Source organism: Myotis nattereri (assembly GCF_964212035.1).
Source record: "Myotis nattereri genome assembly, chromosome: 6".
Lineage (NCBI taxonomy): Eukaryota > Metazoa > Chordata > Mammalia > Chiroptera > Vespertilionidae > Myotis > Myotis nattereri.
The window spans coordinates 61468099-61483932 of NC_138081.1; the positions used below are offsets into that span (position 1 = coordinate 61468099).

Below are 15834 nucleotides of genomic sequence, written 5' to 3' on the forward strand. Positions count from 1 at the left end.
TATATTGGAAACCAGTCAAGTTGCCTCTGCGATCTCTTAACTCTGTGCTCCTAGGACCGAGGGCTATGGCCTTAAGCAACAACATGCTTATGCAATTCTACCATGTTGCCCAAATGCACACCTCGGGATAGGGAGGCGGGACTACGCGAGCAGGGCTGCCTTTCCATGAGCCACGGGGTCAGGACTGTGACTAATCAAAGCTGCCCCATGCTCCCCAGCCTTACCCCATCCAGATATTTGGCTGCCCCCGCTAATTGTCTCATCATTTCTCCCCCTGAACCTCTGGCTTGTTGTCTTCCTTCGCTAGCAAGCTGTGTTTTGTTTTGGGTAAAAAGGGAAGTAAGAATAGGACTGATAACACTTAAAGCACAAAAGGGAAAAACATACTTCACGGACTCGTTTGATATGAAACATTGACCTAACGTCCAAAAACCGCAATTAAAAAGTATATCCCTCATTTGCATGGCTTTCTTCCCCAGACATGTTCCTGGTATTGAAAATGAATGGTAATTCCCATACAACATGTGTCTCAGTTTGTAATGATATCCTCCTTGCAGCTGGCTTCGTTCTCCAAGTGTTTCTAAAATGTTACTGTCTTAAATTTGAGCCAACCTACAATAACAAATTATCTAGGAGCGAAGTGGCTAAGCTGCATTTGGTGAGAGAAGGGGAAACCCTATATTTCATTCTTCGACTCTCGTCTTAGAAATTCAGACTGTAACATGATCTCCTTCCAAAGAAACCTACACACGCACACTTTAGAAATTGTGCAGATTGGGTGTTGTGGGAGCAAGAGTGATCAGGTTTAAGTTGCTCCGTAAAGTTCTGCATCCCATCAACAAGCCCTTTTGATATTTTAAACCCATATTTAGAGTAATTTCAAGATATTTGGAGCACATGTGGTCAAATGTAAAACTTTGTCATTATGATTTGTTAGATGCTTATTCTTTAAATATTTATAAGCCATATTTAAGTCCTTTATCCAAAAGCGCTCCCCCCACCAGAATACTCTAATTGAATGGGATCTGAGCATCACTATATATAGAAGCTACAGGGTGAGGCCACTGCAGCAGGCACGCACCTTCTTCCTGCTTTTCTGGTTTTAATTCAATTGTCGTTGTTAGTCGATTCAGCTTATTTTTAAAAATGTATGAAAAGTCATAAACAGGATTGGTTGTTTGTAACTAAAAAAAAAAAAAAAAGTTCTCTAGTCCTCTAAAGGTAAAATGTCCAACATGAATCCTGTTGACTCCCACTTCTTTTTCTTACCCGGACAGTAATTAGTAAAATGTTCCATTAGCATGTTGGATCTGAACCTGTGTCCATGTGTCATATTGTTCCTCCCCAATGTCTTAGGGACAATTTATTGGTGGTTAGATTGACGTCTTCACCACTCACTTCAGCCATTTTTGGAAACCAGGACATAGGGTCCTGTCTTTATCACAGCTCCCTACTTATGCACTTACTATGAAAAAGAGGAGAGGAAAAAAATTTTTTCCCAAACTTAGAATCCATTTAAGCTTAGGAGGTTATAAATTTCAAACTGACCACATGCCTCTGGGGCTCACACTCTTATGGCTGGCAAAATACAACTTTCTCATAAGAATGGGGGGAAAGATGGCTTACAAAGGCTCATAAACTTGCTTGGGCATCTAATAGCTCTTATCAAACAGAATTTTCAAGAGTTAAGTGTAAATGAGTCAGAAACATATTGATTGACTGTCTTTTAAAATACACATGGGTTTATCTGAAACCAATGAAAATATATTTAAAAGAAAATACACATGGGTTTAAAAATTAAGACCAACATGCTTGGCAAAATAAGTTCTGGTTTTAGACAAACCCCAAATGTTTGAAAGAATAGTCCCACAATTTGCCAAACCAAAAAGACATCCAGGTCCCTCAATTCCTCCCATTTAATAGGATGGCATCAGACATATGGGACTTAATATCTATTTTTCTATCCACCAAAGTTTGAGCAACATGAATCCCAAATGCTAATTGGAAAACTATGAAAAATTTTGTGAAAAAACATTATGGCTTTTAAAATGAAGATGAGGGGCCATTGGTTCAGGATTCTAGTTCTGATTTTAACAGTGCCCCTCACTGTCTGATCATTGACCAACTTGTTCTGTCTCATCTGTGTGTGTTTCTTGTGCACAGGAATAATAAGGTTTTTTTAAAATCCTACATTTAGAGTTCTTTATTTATACTTAATTCACATATTATGGTCCACAAAACTTTGAACAAACTCCTTTTTATATCCAAACACAAGGAGGCAGTTCTTTTTACTTATTTATGGTTCAGAGATAGTCTTCATTTATTTCCTGAGAGGGTGAAACATATTCTTTTTTTTTAATTTCTTTTTTTTAGTCCTCAACAGAGGATATGCTTTCATTGATTTCTAGAAAAAGAGGAAGGGAAAGGGAGAGAAAGATCAATGTGAGAGAGAAACATCGATTGGTTGCCTCCTGTACGTGTCCCAACCAGGGATTGAACCCACAACCTAAGCATGTGCCCTATCTGGGAATTGAACCCCCAACCAAGTCACACAGCCAGGGTGAAACATATCCAGTTTTAACTAACTGTATTGGACACTGACTTCATGCAGGTTGCATAAAGCAGGCGATTTGGAATTAGTCCTAAAACTGGGGAGGGACGTGGCCTGGCGGGCAGGAGTGGAGGGATAAGGATGCAATGGGCTGTCAAGAGCCATGGGTGCAGAGAAGAGTGAGTCACGCTAGGGAGGACTGTCCGTTTTACCAACGTGGCTGGGGCCAAGGGCGTGAGCTGCAGAGGGAGAGAGGCAGGAGGCTAGAGGAGAGCAGCGGGGTGGAGGAGCAGGAGGTTGTGGAATTTGTATTCTGTGCCTTAGGCAACATCGCCATGACCTCAGCCAGGAGTGACAGGATGAAATCTGTGTTTGAGGACCATTACTTTAGCGGCTGTTCAGACTCTGAGAGGAAGCAGGAGGAAGACTGGCATCACTGAGGTTGCATCCTGATGACAGGCTGATTATCAGCGGGGGATTCTAAACACTGTGGACTGTTCTCCCTCCAGTGTGGGGGCGGTGGCTGCCCCATCTATGTTTTAGGTATGTAAAGCCATGGTGGCAGTGCAGTGGGGGGAAGAAACCCCTTCTTGGTGCCCAGAGTAGGACGTAGGAGGCTTTCCAGCACACGGTGGAAGGAAACCTCACAATCCAAGAGTGTGCTGCAGTCCAGGCAAGAGGGAGGCTGGCTGGGCCCCCCTTGCCACGAAAGCAGGGGCTCCGCCCTTCTGATGGGCCAGCTGCTCTGAGCCATAGGCCAGCAGGGGAGGGAGGCCGAGACGTGGGCTGTGGTGCGGCCCGCACAGGCAAGTGGCAGCTCTCCTCGTCGCCTAGAGGACTTCCCTGACGATGAACACGGAGACTGGACAGTGGCCACAGTGATGCCCAGAGCTCTGTCCTTGGACTGAAGAGCAGCCATGGGGCTTGGCTGGCTTGCTCTACCGCAGACACCTTCAGACATTGTCACTGAGTCTGAATCAGATCCTCCCCAGGCCGGCAGGCACTTTTATGGAAATTTGGTAACTTTTGGATATGCCCTTTATCTTTCTTAACGTCCCAGGCTGTAGACCTGAAGCTGCCACAGGTGGCGACAGCGGGCTCCCAGCAGAGAGGGAGGCATCCCTGTGGTTTCGTGGGTAAGAACGTCTGCCTCAGAGGGGACTAGCCTGGGGTCACATCCCAGCCGAGCGGCAGAGCCGTTTCCAGGTGAAGAAGGAAGCGATTCAGTCTCACTGAGCATTAGTCTCTAGATCCTAATACCAGTGCTGTGAGGGACGGGTAAGAAAACACGTAGAGCGTGGCCCATCACAGGTGGCCTAGAATTGGTAGTAACTATCCTACAGGAAGGGCTGCAATGCCTGCTGGGGTTTGAAAACCAGCGGAGAACATGTGGACAAGTTTTATAATCTCTGTGCCTGCATTTCCTCATTAATCATTGTAACAGCTAATACTTATTGAGCACTTTCTATGTGTAGGCAGTGTTCCAAATGTTGAATGCCCACAATAACCCTATGAGGATACCATTGTTAAACCCATTTTACAGATGAAGAAACGGAGGCACAGAGAAGCTGTCTCCTACCTGTTGTCATTGGCTAGTAAATGGTAGCACTGGAATTTGGCAGCCTGGCTCCAGAATCTCCATGCAAAACCACTGAGGATGTCTTATATAGACACACACACACAAAATGAAGCTAATAACTTCTACTTCATAGAGTTATCAGGCTCCAATGTAAACAACAGAAGTTTACGTGCCCTGGCATGTAGTAGGTACTTACTAAGAATTGCCATGGTGGCCCCTGCAGCTCAGAACTTCTTCCCTCAGATGTGTAATGGTAGGTAACAAAACACTTCCATGCTATCAGCCTTGGAGGTTCGGGAAGCCTCAAATTCTCATAAGATGTCTGGTTCACTTTTACAAGCAGCTACTGGGACAGAGCAAATGCTCAAGGTCACAGAGTGGTGCAGCCTGGATTAGAACCTGAGTCCTCATCTGCCTTTCCTCTGAGTGGGACACAGGATACCAGCGAAGCTGCTTGAGTTACACACCCCGTGCCAAGGACCAGAGTCATATTTTTGCCACCCATGGCATCGCTTCCTCCCAGCGGGCAACTGATTTCAGAGAGGAAATAGGTTGTACCTGAACATCTGGGGTTGATGGGTTGCAGAGAAGCAATTATTAACCGCACTCTGTCTCCTTGGCTGTGTGGAGGTGGGTGTGGGGAGGGGGTGCAGCGGGGAATCAGTATGCTCGCTCTTATTTTTTATAGTGTAGTTGCCCCTCTCTCTCTGCTAATGGGCTGGTTGCAAAGGATAAATGAAGTGTCAGAAAGACCACTCTTTCAGACCTCACCTAAAATTTTTAAATCTATTATTGATCCATAGACCATAGCAACTTGCCATATAAAGCTGCCTTTTTCTGTATTCTTTTTTTTTTTAACTTAGAATGCCTGTGCTCAGAAAATATAGAGAGAGAAATAACAAACTCAGTCTTAACACAATGAACATCTACTTTTCTTGTCCAAGGCAGAAGTTTTGGAAGGCACATGATCCGGCATCAGCTAGTTTGTGTATTGATGGGACTTGAATGAAAACACAATAATTTTTTTTTTCTTATTAAATACTCAGAATTCTTTTTCACAAAGCAAGGACTTGGACTGTATATGCCTAGTGGCCCTTACAGCTCTGAAATTCTGACCTGGCTTGTCAGGGTGAAAGGGAGGGAGGAAAGGGAAATCAGGACAGCGCCCCCTGGAGGGGAACATGGACTGTGGGAGCTAGACTCCAATCCAGCTTTGCCCCTTCCTGGCAGTGACCTTGAGCAAGTAATTTCCTTATCCTTCCTGGGAAAGTTTCCTCGTCTGTGAAATGGAGATAATAATCAATACCTCAATAACGTTGTTTCAATGAAATAGGTGAAATAAGTATGTAAGATAGACTTGTTTCCAAGTGAAATCGGATATAAAAGTGCCTAGCACAGTATTTGACATAGAGTAGGTGTTCAATACAATTTGTCTCCTTTCTCGGACAACATTGCCGCATTTCCAAACCATTACAGGAAGCGCTTGGTCCTGAAAGCCAGGCGCATAGGGCTCTAGGCTCTTCTTCAAAAATGCGTGCAGAACATGAACTACATCATGTAATTCTTCTTTATTTTATTTTCCTCTTGTGAATGGAGGTAGCCACCTGCTCCGGTGCCTTTGTAAAAATGTACACTGTTAGCCATAAATCCCTCCCTGCTTTCAGGAAAGGGCCAGTGACAGGGCCACTTGGTTTGCTTAAACTCCCTGGTTCCAGAAAGGATTTGTGGGCGGTAAAGAGAATCAGTCGATCCATTGTCCAGGGTGTAGGTCCTCTGTGAGTGCACAGAGGGGGTTCCATGGCCCAGGATTCTTTGTCCAGCAGGAACGCTTAGAGGTCAGCAAGAAATAGCAGCGATGACTTGTAAGACTAAACAGACTTCTCTGCCCATTTCACTCCTACAACCAGCTAAGCAAAGAAAACCAAAGTTTTAATTTATAAAACGAAGAATTAAAGATGGAGTTATCCCAGTAGGGGGTCTTATATGGTTGTGAGTTTTATTGATTAAAGAATAAAATAAGGGATATTGCTAAAGAAAAAAAGTATTCTTTTAAAGCAAGGCCTGTGTTTTAATTTTTTAAAAATGTACATGAGCCTTAGCTTGTCAGCAGCCTGACATGAGCAGCACAGGGGCGAGGAAGGTGTGATTCAGATCAGAGCCAGCTCTGAGCTAAGCGGCAGCTGACCCTGGGCCCCCACCCCTCCCTCCCCTCGGGTTATTTCCCATAACAATCACACTGGTAGGAGAAGGGATTTTTTAATGACTTTCATCAATTACTGAACTGTAAGAAAAGAGATGCCACTCATTTCATTACTGGAAATGCTTCCATTTTGGTAAAAGCCATTTCGAAACACTTTGGGAAGCAATGGTTGATGGAGAGAGAGAGAGAGAGAGAGAACCCTTTTTTGGGAAAACCTTGCCAAGCCATAGCTCTTTCTGGAGTGGGCCTGGTTGGGAGACCACCATCTGGCATCACACCCGGGCTTATCAGCTGGTGCAGGTGGCTCTGTTCATCGAGCTTGTGAGTGTCCCAGAATAGCTGCCGCTACCTGAGAGCGGTCCAGTCCTCAGGGACTCGTTATTGTCCCAGATAAACAGGGTGGCCGAAGCCAGCAGTTAATGGCTGTATTTAACTGTGATAAGTGATGGGTCGCCGTGCCTGAGTGAGTGGCGTCCCTGGTAGGGCCTGGGTAATTGGGCAAAGGCAAGCCAGCTTGGCAACAGGCATTCCTTGCACATCCTAGAGGTGGTGCCACAGGGCTTGGGGCCCCTGGGAATAAATATGACAAACACGTGGAGCTTGTCTTTTAAACAGGTAAGACAGGACAGACATACCGGATTTTGATTAGGCTAATTACAAAGGTTTTTTTTTTGGAAGGAAAGATGAACAAAAGTTTGGAAAATGGATTCGATTAATCAAAGCGGGCTTCCTGGGGAGGTGGGCTCCAGCACCACTGAGCAACGGGGTGCGGGGATGTAGAATAAGACGGGCGTTTTTCTCTGGACACACGTTTATTTTGGTGCGTGGTTGCTTGAAAATCATAAATTTTCCTTGTAAATGCAACCAGCTTAAGTCTTAGGCTGTAAAGGCCAAAGAAGAAAAGGAAAGAATGGCCATATTTTGACAGTATCAATGGAAAGAATTTATTAGTACTCAGGCACAACTGCATTCTCGATAATTCTCCGAAGACTGGTGTGTGATAAAGGAGGATGAGTAAGTCAGTCACATTCTCGGCAGGGGTTTCCTCGGAGGCCCAGGCGGACAGGGCCTCTCCCGGTGCATTTGATGTGCAGCGAAGATTCTGTGAGGACACTTCACTCCTCTGGCCAAAGGGGCAGCGTGGCCTGGAGCTCTGAAGGCACCTGGTCATACCTGCCTACTGGCAGCCATGCCGTGTGGAGCTGGTCTTCATACGCAGCACAGACATGGTATGTGGGATAGAAGGTGTGTGTGTGACAGTCCATGTAACAGGGCCCTGGGTTGTCCTGCCTTCAGACAAACCCCCAAAGCAGAGGAGAACCCAAATGTAATGCACAAATATAGCCACTTCCACAGAACCTCTTACATTGAGGGACACTCCAAAAATCTCTTCCAGAGGTGAGTGTGTGTGAGTGTGTGTGTGTGTGTGTGTGTGTGTGTGTGAGTGAGTGTGTGTGTGGGGGGTGGTCAGTAGAGACTCTTCCTGAAACTTTGGACTTCGGGGTCCAGAAATGAATAGTCTTCCTTACACACTGATAACAGATTAATATCCAGCTGCTCAAGTTTATAATCCTCCGTAGCTGGTACTGGCTTTGGTACAAACATCCCACGATCGGAGAATATGAGAGGTGGGAGATGGAATAGAAAACTCACTCAGGCACCCATTTCAGAGAAGGGATCAAGGCTTGGGAGGGTAAGGAGCAGGGCTAGGGTCCCACGGCTAGCTAGGGGTCACACCAGACTGTAATTGAGTCTGTGTCTCACTTATTGTGTGGCTTCCCCCTTTGCTCCAATCAAGAAATTTAGACAAGACGGGTCTTCCGTAAGATCCTTGGACTTGGTGAGGGCAAAACTGGAACCGCCTCAGGCTCTGGAACTTCCTGACATGGTCACTTTCTGAAACTCCAGGCTTGCTTCCTCCCCACTCTTGAGCTGCCTACCAGTAACCACCAGGAAGGGGGAGCCCAGCGTGGTTCTTCATTTCCATTGGTTCCGGAGCCCATTCCTCCGTCACTGACACACACACCCCTCTGACCAGGAGCCCGAAGAGTGAATGAGGATGGCTTCAGGACCAGTCCCCCCCCCCACCCCCCCGAAATGCTCTCAGCAGCAGGTACTCGCGCTGCCACCTGGCCTGTGTGTGTCCCAGACACGGCAAATATGTGGCGAGAGGGAAGGAACAGCAGATCGTCCGCTTTGCCGGCTCTTACAACGAGCTCGGCGCGGGCTTTCGGGGCTGCAGGAGCAGGGCTGCGAAAAAGAGTGTGGTGCAGCTGCACCCTTTAGAACTTCGGGAAAAACACATATTATTTGCCAGACAATAATAGATAGCGAGAATAATAGGGCTTATTATAGTGTTTGGGATGGCAAATGCTGTAGTGAAGGCTCCAGAATGGCTCTCACTATAATCCGTCTTCCGGTCCCTTACAGCAGCCTTGAGATGTTCCCCAAGCGGCGGTGCTGTCCGCGGTGGCCCTTGGCCAAAGGGGGTTTGAACAGAAACTTATTTGAGAAGGGATCCTCTTTTGGGGTCATGACTACATCAAAGGGGGAAAGCCACCTCCTTGAAGAAGCAGTTGCAGTGTTCCCAAGCAACTAGAAATGGCGGTGCGTCCCAGGCATGGGAGGGAGTGGCAAGCATTTGTGTCCCCTTTTCCTTTTTAAAGGCAGGATCCGGAGGCTCCCTGGGACTCTAAGGTTTGATCACTCCTGTCCCCAGCCCAGAGGCGGGGCCAGTGCCCCTCTCCCACAGCGAGTGTCAGCCTGTGCCCCAGTGAGAGGCAGCTGTCCCGGGAGAAGCCACGTGTGCATCTGGCTGCTGTCCTTCCCGAGGCTCCTGCCCAACCCTCTGTGGCCTCTTGTTTGATGGTGGCTTTTGGTGTTCTTGTTTTTATGCCCCTTCTTGCTGTTGTCTCGTTCTTTCAAAAAAGGAAGGAAGGAGGAGGGAGGGAGGGAGGGAGGGAGGAAGGAAGGAAAGAAGGAGAGGAGGAAGGAAGGAGAGGAGGAAGGAAGGAGAGGAGGAAGGAAGGAGAGGAGGAAGGAAAGAAGGGAGGAAGGAAGGAAGGAAGGAAGGAAGGAAGGAAGGAAGGAGAGGAGGAAAGAAGGAAGGAAGGAAGGAAAGAAGGAGAGGAGGAAGGAAGGAGAGGAGGAAGGAAGGAAGGAAGGAGAGGAGGAAGGAAGGAAGGAAGGAAGGAAGGAGAGGAGGAAGGAAGGAAGGAAGGAAGGAAGGAGAGGAGGAAGGAAGGAAGGAAGGAAGGAAGGAGAGGAGGAAGGAAGGAAGGAAGGAAGGAAAGAAGGAGAGGAGGAAGGAAGGAGAGGAGGAAGGAAGGAAGGAAGGAAGGAAGGAAGGAAGGAAGGAAGGAAAGAAGGGGAGGAGGAAGGAAGGAGAGGATGAAGGAAGGGAGGAAGGAAGGAAGGAAGGAAAGAAGGAGAGGAGGAAGGAAGGAGAGGAGGAAGGAAGGAAGGAAGGAAGGAAGGAAGGAAGGAAGGAAGGAAAGAAGGGGAGGAGGAAGGAAGGAGAGGATGAAGGAAGGGAGGAAGGAAGGAAGGAAGGAAAGAAGGAAGGAAAGAAGGGAGGAAGGAAGAAAGGAAAGGAAGAAATCAAAGTGAGCTCTTTATTCAGAAATAAACACCACATTTCCCAGTCTGACCATGCCAAATGGAAAGGTTTCCATGCCCTGTAATTCCACCCCAGTGCATACTTGTGGTGTTTTGCATTTTCACTTTGGTTACTTAATATACATATTAAGTGCACACAGATCTGGTGATTTAATGTGATTTGGGGAACTCAGGCATTTCCTGTCATGCACATTCAGATTTCCAAGCCTTGTTTTTGGTTGATCGGTGTTATCGGTACCATTAAAGCCCGGATTCGGCGAGCAGGGTTCACAGCACAGACCTGTGCTTAGTCCTCCCACTGGGCACTTGGCCGTCCTCACACTTGTGCTGAATTCGTGCTGCAGACACTCTGAGCAAGTTTCCGGGTCTCTCTGTGGCCTCCAACTCTTTGTCCGTAAAATGAGGAAATTGTAGTATATTATCTCTGGGGTCGCTTCAAGTTCTAAATTCTATCACCTCTCTGATATGATTTGTTCTTTGTTCTAGGAATAATCTCAGCAGTTGTAACGATGTTTACGAGTCCTCTGCCACCACCGCACGTCAGCCAAATGTTACCCATGCACATTTCTGACACCCTCACTCACTGGCAGGAAAAAAGGATACTGTTTTGGGGCATTGCGTGAGAGCTGTTTGACCGTCATTCATTTGACAAATGTGTGTTGAGCTGAACTGGGGGCTGGGTACAGAGATGTGAGAAAAATCGATACAGCCCCAGCCCTCAGGGACTTCCTAGATGAGTTGGCAGATTTCTATGTGGCTGCTTGTTGGGAGTGACTGGGTGTCCTTAGGAAGTCATATTTTAAACCAAGGGCCGTATGGCAAGTGAAATAAGCCAGTAGGGACGGTGAGGCAGAGCCTAATGCTTGTGGTGAAAGTTGGGGTGGGCATTCCCCAGAAATGGACTTTCCTGGTGAACAATGCTGTTCAGATGCTCTGCCTTGGGATCCCAGGACCTGGCTGGTGGACAGCCTTCCAGTTCCGAGCTCCGTGTGGTTTGATGTGGAGAGAGATGAATGGCTCACCTTTGCCAGGCAAGACCCACAGAGGGGGCATTGCTTCCAGCTCAGTTGCCTCTGTGAGAACCCTCTGAGGGGGAGTCTGTGCACAGTAATGTTTCATGTGCTAAGAAGGGACTCTCTTGGCTTTCCTCCTCTGCGGCAAACACCAGGGCTTTTGCATGGAATACAGGGGCGAGGTCTGCAGCTCCAGGGTCCCATGATGACCTTGCCTGACTTTGAGGTGACCTTGGCAATTCGAAAGACCTCCTGCCAGTGGATGCTGTGATATGGACGGTGGAAGTGGCCGGGCAGGTAGCAAAGGATGCTGTTATGTCCTTGGGCAAGGGCGTGGCGCGCCACGCTCATTGTGGTATTCCAAAAAGCGACTCGAGTTTCGTTTCCTCACACAAAGCTGGCAGCGCTGGCCCTGCGCAGATACGTGAATGAAAGTCATGTCGAGATCCCACCATGCTGCCTTCATTCCGGGGCCTCATGGTGGGCCTGCCCGGAGGCTGGAGGGGGTGCTTCTCTGAGCGTGGGGGGAGGGATGGCTGGTCCCGTGGGTTCTGACGCCCCTTCTCCTCTTTTCCAGGAGCACTGGCTCAGGGGCACCTTGCGTGGAGAGAGGGCGCAGAGCAAGCCATGGCGCGACATCCAATGGCACCAGCTGCTCAGTTCACCACCCCCTCTGGCTAAAACTCAAGCAAATAAAGCGGCTTCCCGTCGTTAAGCATCTCTGTCGGAGGAAGCAGCCTCCCTCGGTGGCCTCCAGCCTAGAGAAGCCGGCTCTCCTCGGACCCAGCCAGCGGGCCCAGCCTTCCTGCTGCCACCGTCTCTGCTTCTCCCCAGAGGAACTTAGGGATTTCGCCCTCGGTTTTAAAACAACAAAACGCCAACAAGCCACAAGGACCAATGTAGGTAGGCTCCCCGCTCCATCCTCAAGGCGCAGAGGGTGGGGCTGGAAGACGATACCGATTTGAAAACATCTTTTTTTATACTTTTTAAAAAAACTGCTGTGGTTTTGCTGCTACACGAAGAATTGTGATTTGCATTGTACGGTTTCGGACCTACGCTGTTCCCGTTTCGACGGCGGAGAGGGATCGCCCTGGAGTCCCGGCACTTCAGACTCATCTCTGTCCTGCCCAGGATGCACTTTTAAATGAAGAGCTAGAATATTTTATTGGCTGATACACTTTTCTTGTTATTTTTACAAAGGCCACCTTTATCCTTTCTAATGCCATATTTTCAGTGTTACACTTTTATGGCTTTTAATTTTCGATTTGACAGATGTAAGAAGCAGCATGAATAGTTTATACTGTGGTTTTTCAGAGACCGAATGCCAAGAGAACTCGGTAAATGTTTATTCTTCTCAGCTTTCTCTTTAAATTCCCCTAAATAGCGCCCCATTTGGGAACAGAGCAAGAGTGTTGAACTGAAGACCAAAATGCCCTCCAGGTGTAAAATAATCCGAGGGGGGAATATTTGCTGGGCGTCACGAAAGACCTGGATGAAATTTCAACCCTGATGGTTTTCGGTGATCCAGGAAGCCAGTGAAGCAATCTCTCTATACGCAGAGCCCTTTCATGATAATTGGAATGGTATGGACAAACCAATGAAAACAAGAGGGAAAGTGAGAAAGATCGCCCATGGTTCTGTTTCACTGTTTGCTTTCTCCTGTCATGGTTAAGAGAAATGTGCAATTGGATCCTCAGTCGGTGGGTGGAGGATAACAGGGTAGGTTTTCTTGTGTGCACTTGTACCGTTGTAGCTGCGAGTCAGAAGTCCTCTAGAGCATGTGTACTGGCACTGAGTCGGTGAGACAGTCGTGGAGTATCCCATTCTGATGAGTTCAGAAAAAAAAAAAAAAAGAAAAAAAATCCCAAAAAAAGAAAACTAAAAAAAAAAAAAAAGAAAAAGAAAAAAAATCAAATCACCTTGTGATTCAGTGTATCTGTTTACTAACTCAAATAAAGCAATTGTTCCCTCTGGAGGGGCCCAGGTGCCCCTGCCTACGAGGCTGCTGAGCCGGCCGCAGGAGGGGTGCCGGGCGGGTGGGTGGCGAGGCCGAGCCGGGGTCACGCAGGCCTGGAGGCACCAGGGCCCGTGGGTGCGGTGTACATACTGTATTTCTATATTCTCCTTTGTACAGAGTCACTTCACACGTCAAGCTACTGTTTTACAGGTGCTCCTTATTTATTAGAGCTGTGAGAGCTTGGGGGACACACCTGGCGAGCGAGCTCGCTTTTTAAAAATGAAACTGGGGGGCCGGGGGGGAGGGAGGGGAAGCTCGCAAGCCCGGGAAGAGATTTATAAAAGTGAACAAAAGGAAAACTTCCAGCAACACATTTAAAACAGCCCACCAACCCCAACACCAGCCTCGCCCACGCAGGAGGCAGCAGCCCTTCCTCGGGGTGCGCATCTCCCTGCGGGGTCCCCAACATTCTCCTCTCTCCCTGACCGGTGTCAGATCCATCAAACAAAAATAAATCTCTAAGGAAAAAAATGCACTTACACGTGCTTATTTTGCTTTTCTCATTATTATGACTATTGTTATTCTCCTTGTTACGGAAGGTGTTCATTTCTTTCCTCCAGGGAAACATTTTTTATAAATAAATCCAGTGAGTTTGAAAGGCTGTTGAGATATAGGGGTGACGCTGGCCCTTCCTCACCTGCTGCAGGTCACACTTCCCTGCAGACAAGAGCCCAAGGGTCTGCTGGGGGCCCGCTGCGGACCACACCCAGGTGTGGCGTGAGGAGTGCGGGCCTGGGCCTGTGCTGGGCCTTCCCACGTGCCCTCCAAGTCCTGGCCTTCTTCGGGGCCAAGGCTCAAAAAGCCCCTCCAAGCTGCAAAGCTCGCTCCTGGTTTGACGCCCCCGCGTACCACCGCACCTGTGGGCTGGCAAGTGCTTTCGTTCAGCTTTATGGAAACGGGGTGGGTCACTCTGGTTTTTCCTTGGTGCCTGGATTAATCAGAAAGTTTCTGAGACAGAAAATACATTAATAGACAGTTCTAATCAATGTCGACCTCGTCTAGTCCTCTCGTGCTACATAGGAAAACACTGAAGCCTAGAAAGGGAGCTGACGGGTGCAGCCCCACGCTGACTCGGTTTAGGTTGCCGAACGACAAATGTTCGTTAGACACTTGGGCACAATCAGCATTTGCCTCTAAGGGCTCATCCCAGGCGTGGATGCTGGAGAGCGGGTGTGTTTCTCTCGTGCCACCTGCGGGACTCTCGAGACTCCCCGTGCGGGTTGTGTTAAGGACGACAACCCCGTCAGAACTGCACGGGCCCAGCTGAGGCAGTGCCAGGGGCGGGCGCACCCAGCTGTGCTGTCTGATGCAGAGTTCCCGCTTTATTCATCTGGACTTGGCCATAGAGACAATCATCCGGGATATCGATTTTGCTTTTGTCTGCAGTCCAGGATGGTCAGGCAAACATTTTGACCCTTCTGCAAACAAAAGGCGCCTTTATTTCACCATGAAAAGACTCCGTGGCATCTCATTAGACCTCGGTACACCGTTTCCTCCTCCTCTTCCTTCTCCTAGGGCCTAGGACAGCCGTGGGCAAACTATGGCCCGCGGGCCGGATCCGGCCCGTTTGAAATGAATAAAACTAAAAAAAAAAAAAAAGACCGTACCCTTTTATGTAATGACGTTTACTTTGAATTTATATTAATTAGTTCACACAAACACTCCATCCATGCTTTTGTTCCGGCCCTCCGGTACAGTTTAAGAACCCATTGTGGCCCTCGAGTCAAAAAGTTTGCCCACCCCTGGCCTAGGACCTAGGCTGTATTCCCTGAATATACAATCCTCTTGAGCTCGCAAAACTGTGTATAAAGACTAATAGAAATAACAATGCAAAAACAGTTCTAGCATGTACCGAGCATATGCTATTAGCCTCGTTTAATATTCATAGTAACCCTGCGAGGAAGGCCCTATTATTTTCCATTTATTACATATGAACAGGCAGGAGCTCAGTGTGGGTAGTAATGTCCCAAGGTCACACAGCTAGTGAATTTCAGAATGGGATTCAAACCCAGGAGGTCGGGTGCCAGGGGTCGCACGTCCAGTCTGGAGAAAAACCGTTGACATCTTCAGGCAGAGCCATTTTTGACTTCCTGTATGTCTGTGGTAGTGATTCGGTTTTGTTCTAAAATGGCCCTCATGCTTTAAATGAAGGCAGAAGGGTTGAGTGTTCATCGTTACCGCACAAGTACTGGGTGTGGGGAAGTGCCGAGACCACTCTGCTTTCTGAGTAACAAGTCAGGCGGTGTCTTCCTTGGTGATTATAACCCCGCACTGGGCGCCGGGCCCCGGTCTGATGCCGAGGGCACAGTGGAAACGAACGCAGCTCCGGCCCCGCCACAGCGGCTTACCCCTGGGAGGATGGGGCTGTGGAAAAGATGGGCCACGTAGGCTCACCAGGACGCCCTCTGGCTGTTTCCAGGGCTTACGGAATTGCCCACCTGGAGCCCGGATTCACAGCTCTGCGCTGGAAGGGCAGCTGGAGCCGCAGGCAGGCCTGTAGGTGCCAGCTCACAGCTCACACTGCCCACGTGGCACAGCCGGAGGCCAGGGCCGAGGCCCAGCTGCATGGGCACTCAAGACTCACATGGACTCCTCTCCGCTTTGGCTCTTCCTCCACTCAGGGGCTTGCGTCTTAGCTCCCTTGACCAGCTTCAACATCAGTGGTTCCTGTGCCAACAGAAGCCACACCAAGGTCCAGGGTGACGAGCAAAGCCCTCCCAACGGCCCCTGCTCGCCTCTCAGCCCCATCCACTCCCTGCCCACTACCCCACCTGCACTTCACCCACTAAATTCAGAGCTCCTTCCTGTTGCCGCTGCTCTCTTTCTCTTATGGCTTTGCACACGGAGCTGTCTCTG

General features: G+C 48.5%; 1 protein-coding gene across 1 annotated transcript in view; it reads left to right on the forward strand.

Annotated features, from left to right (window-relative positions):
• Positions 1 to 12799, forward strand: part of SOBP (sine oculis binding protein homolog) — a 159163-nt gene extending 146364 nt beyond the window's left edge. The window contains exon 7 of the mRNA XM_081093834.1: positions 11539 to 12799. The gene's annotated coding sequence lies outside the window, so the exon portion shown is untranslated. The remainder of the gene's footprint in view (positions 1 to 11538) is intronic.
• The last annotated feature ends 3035 nt before the right edge of the window (positions 12800 to 15834 follow it).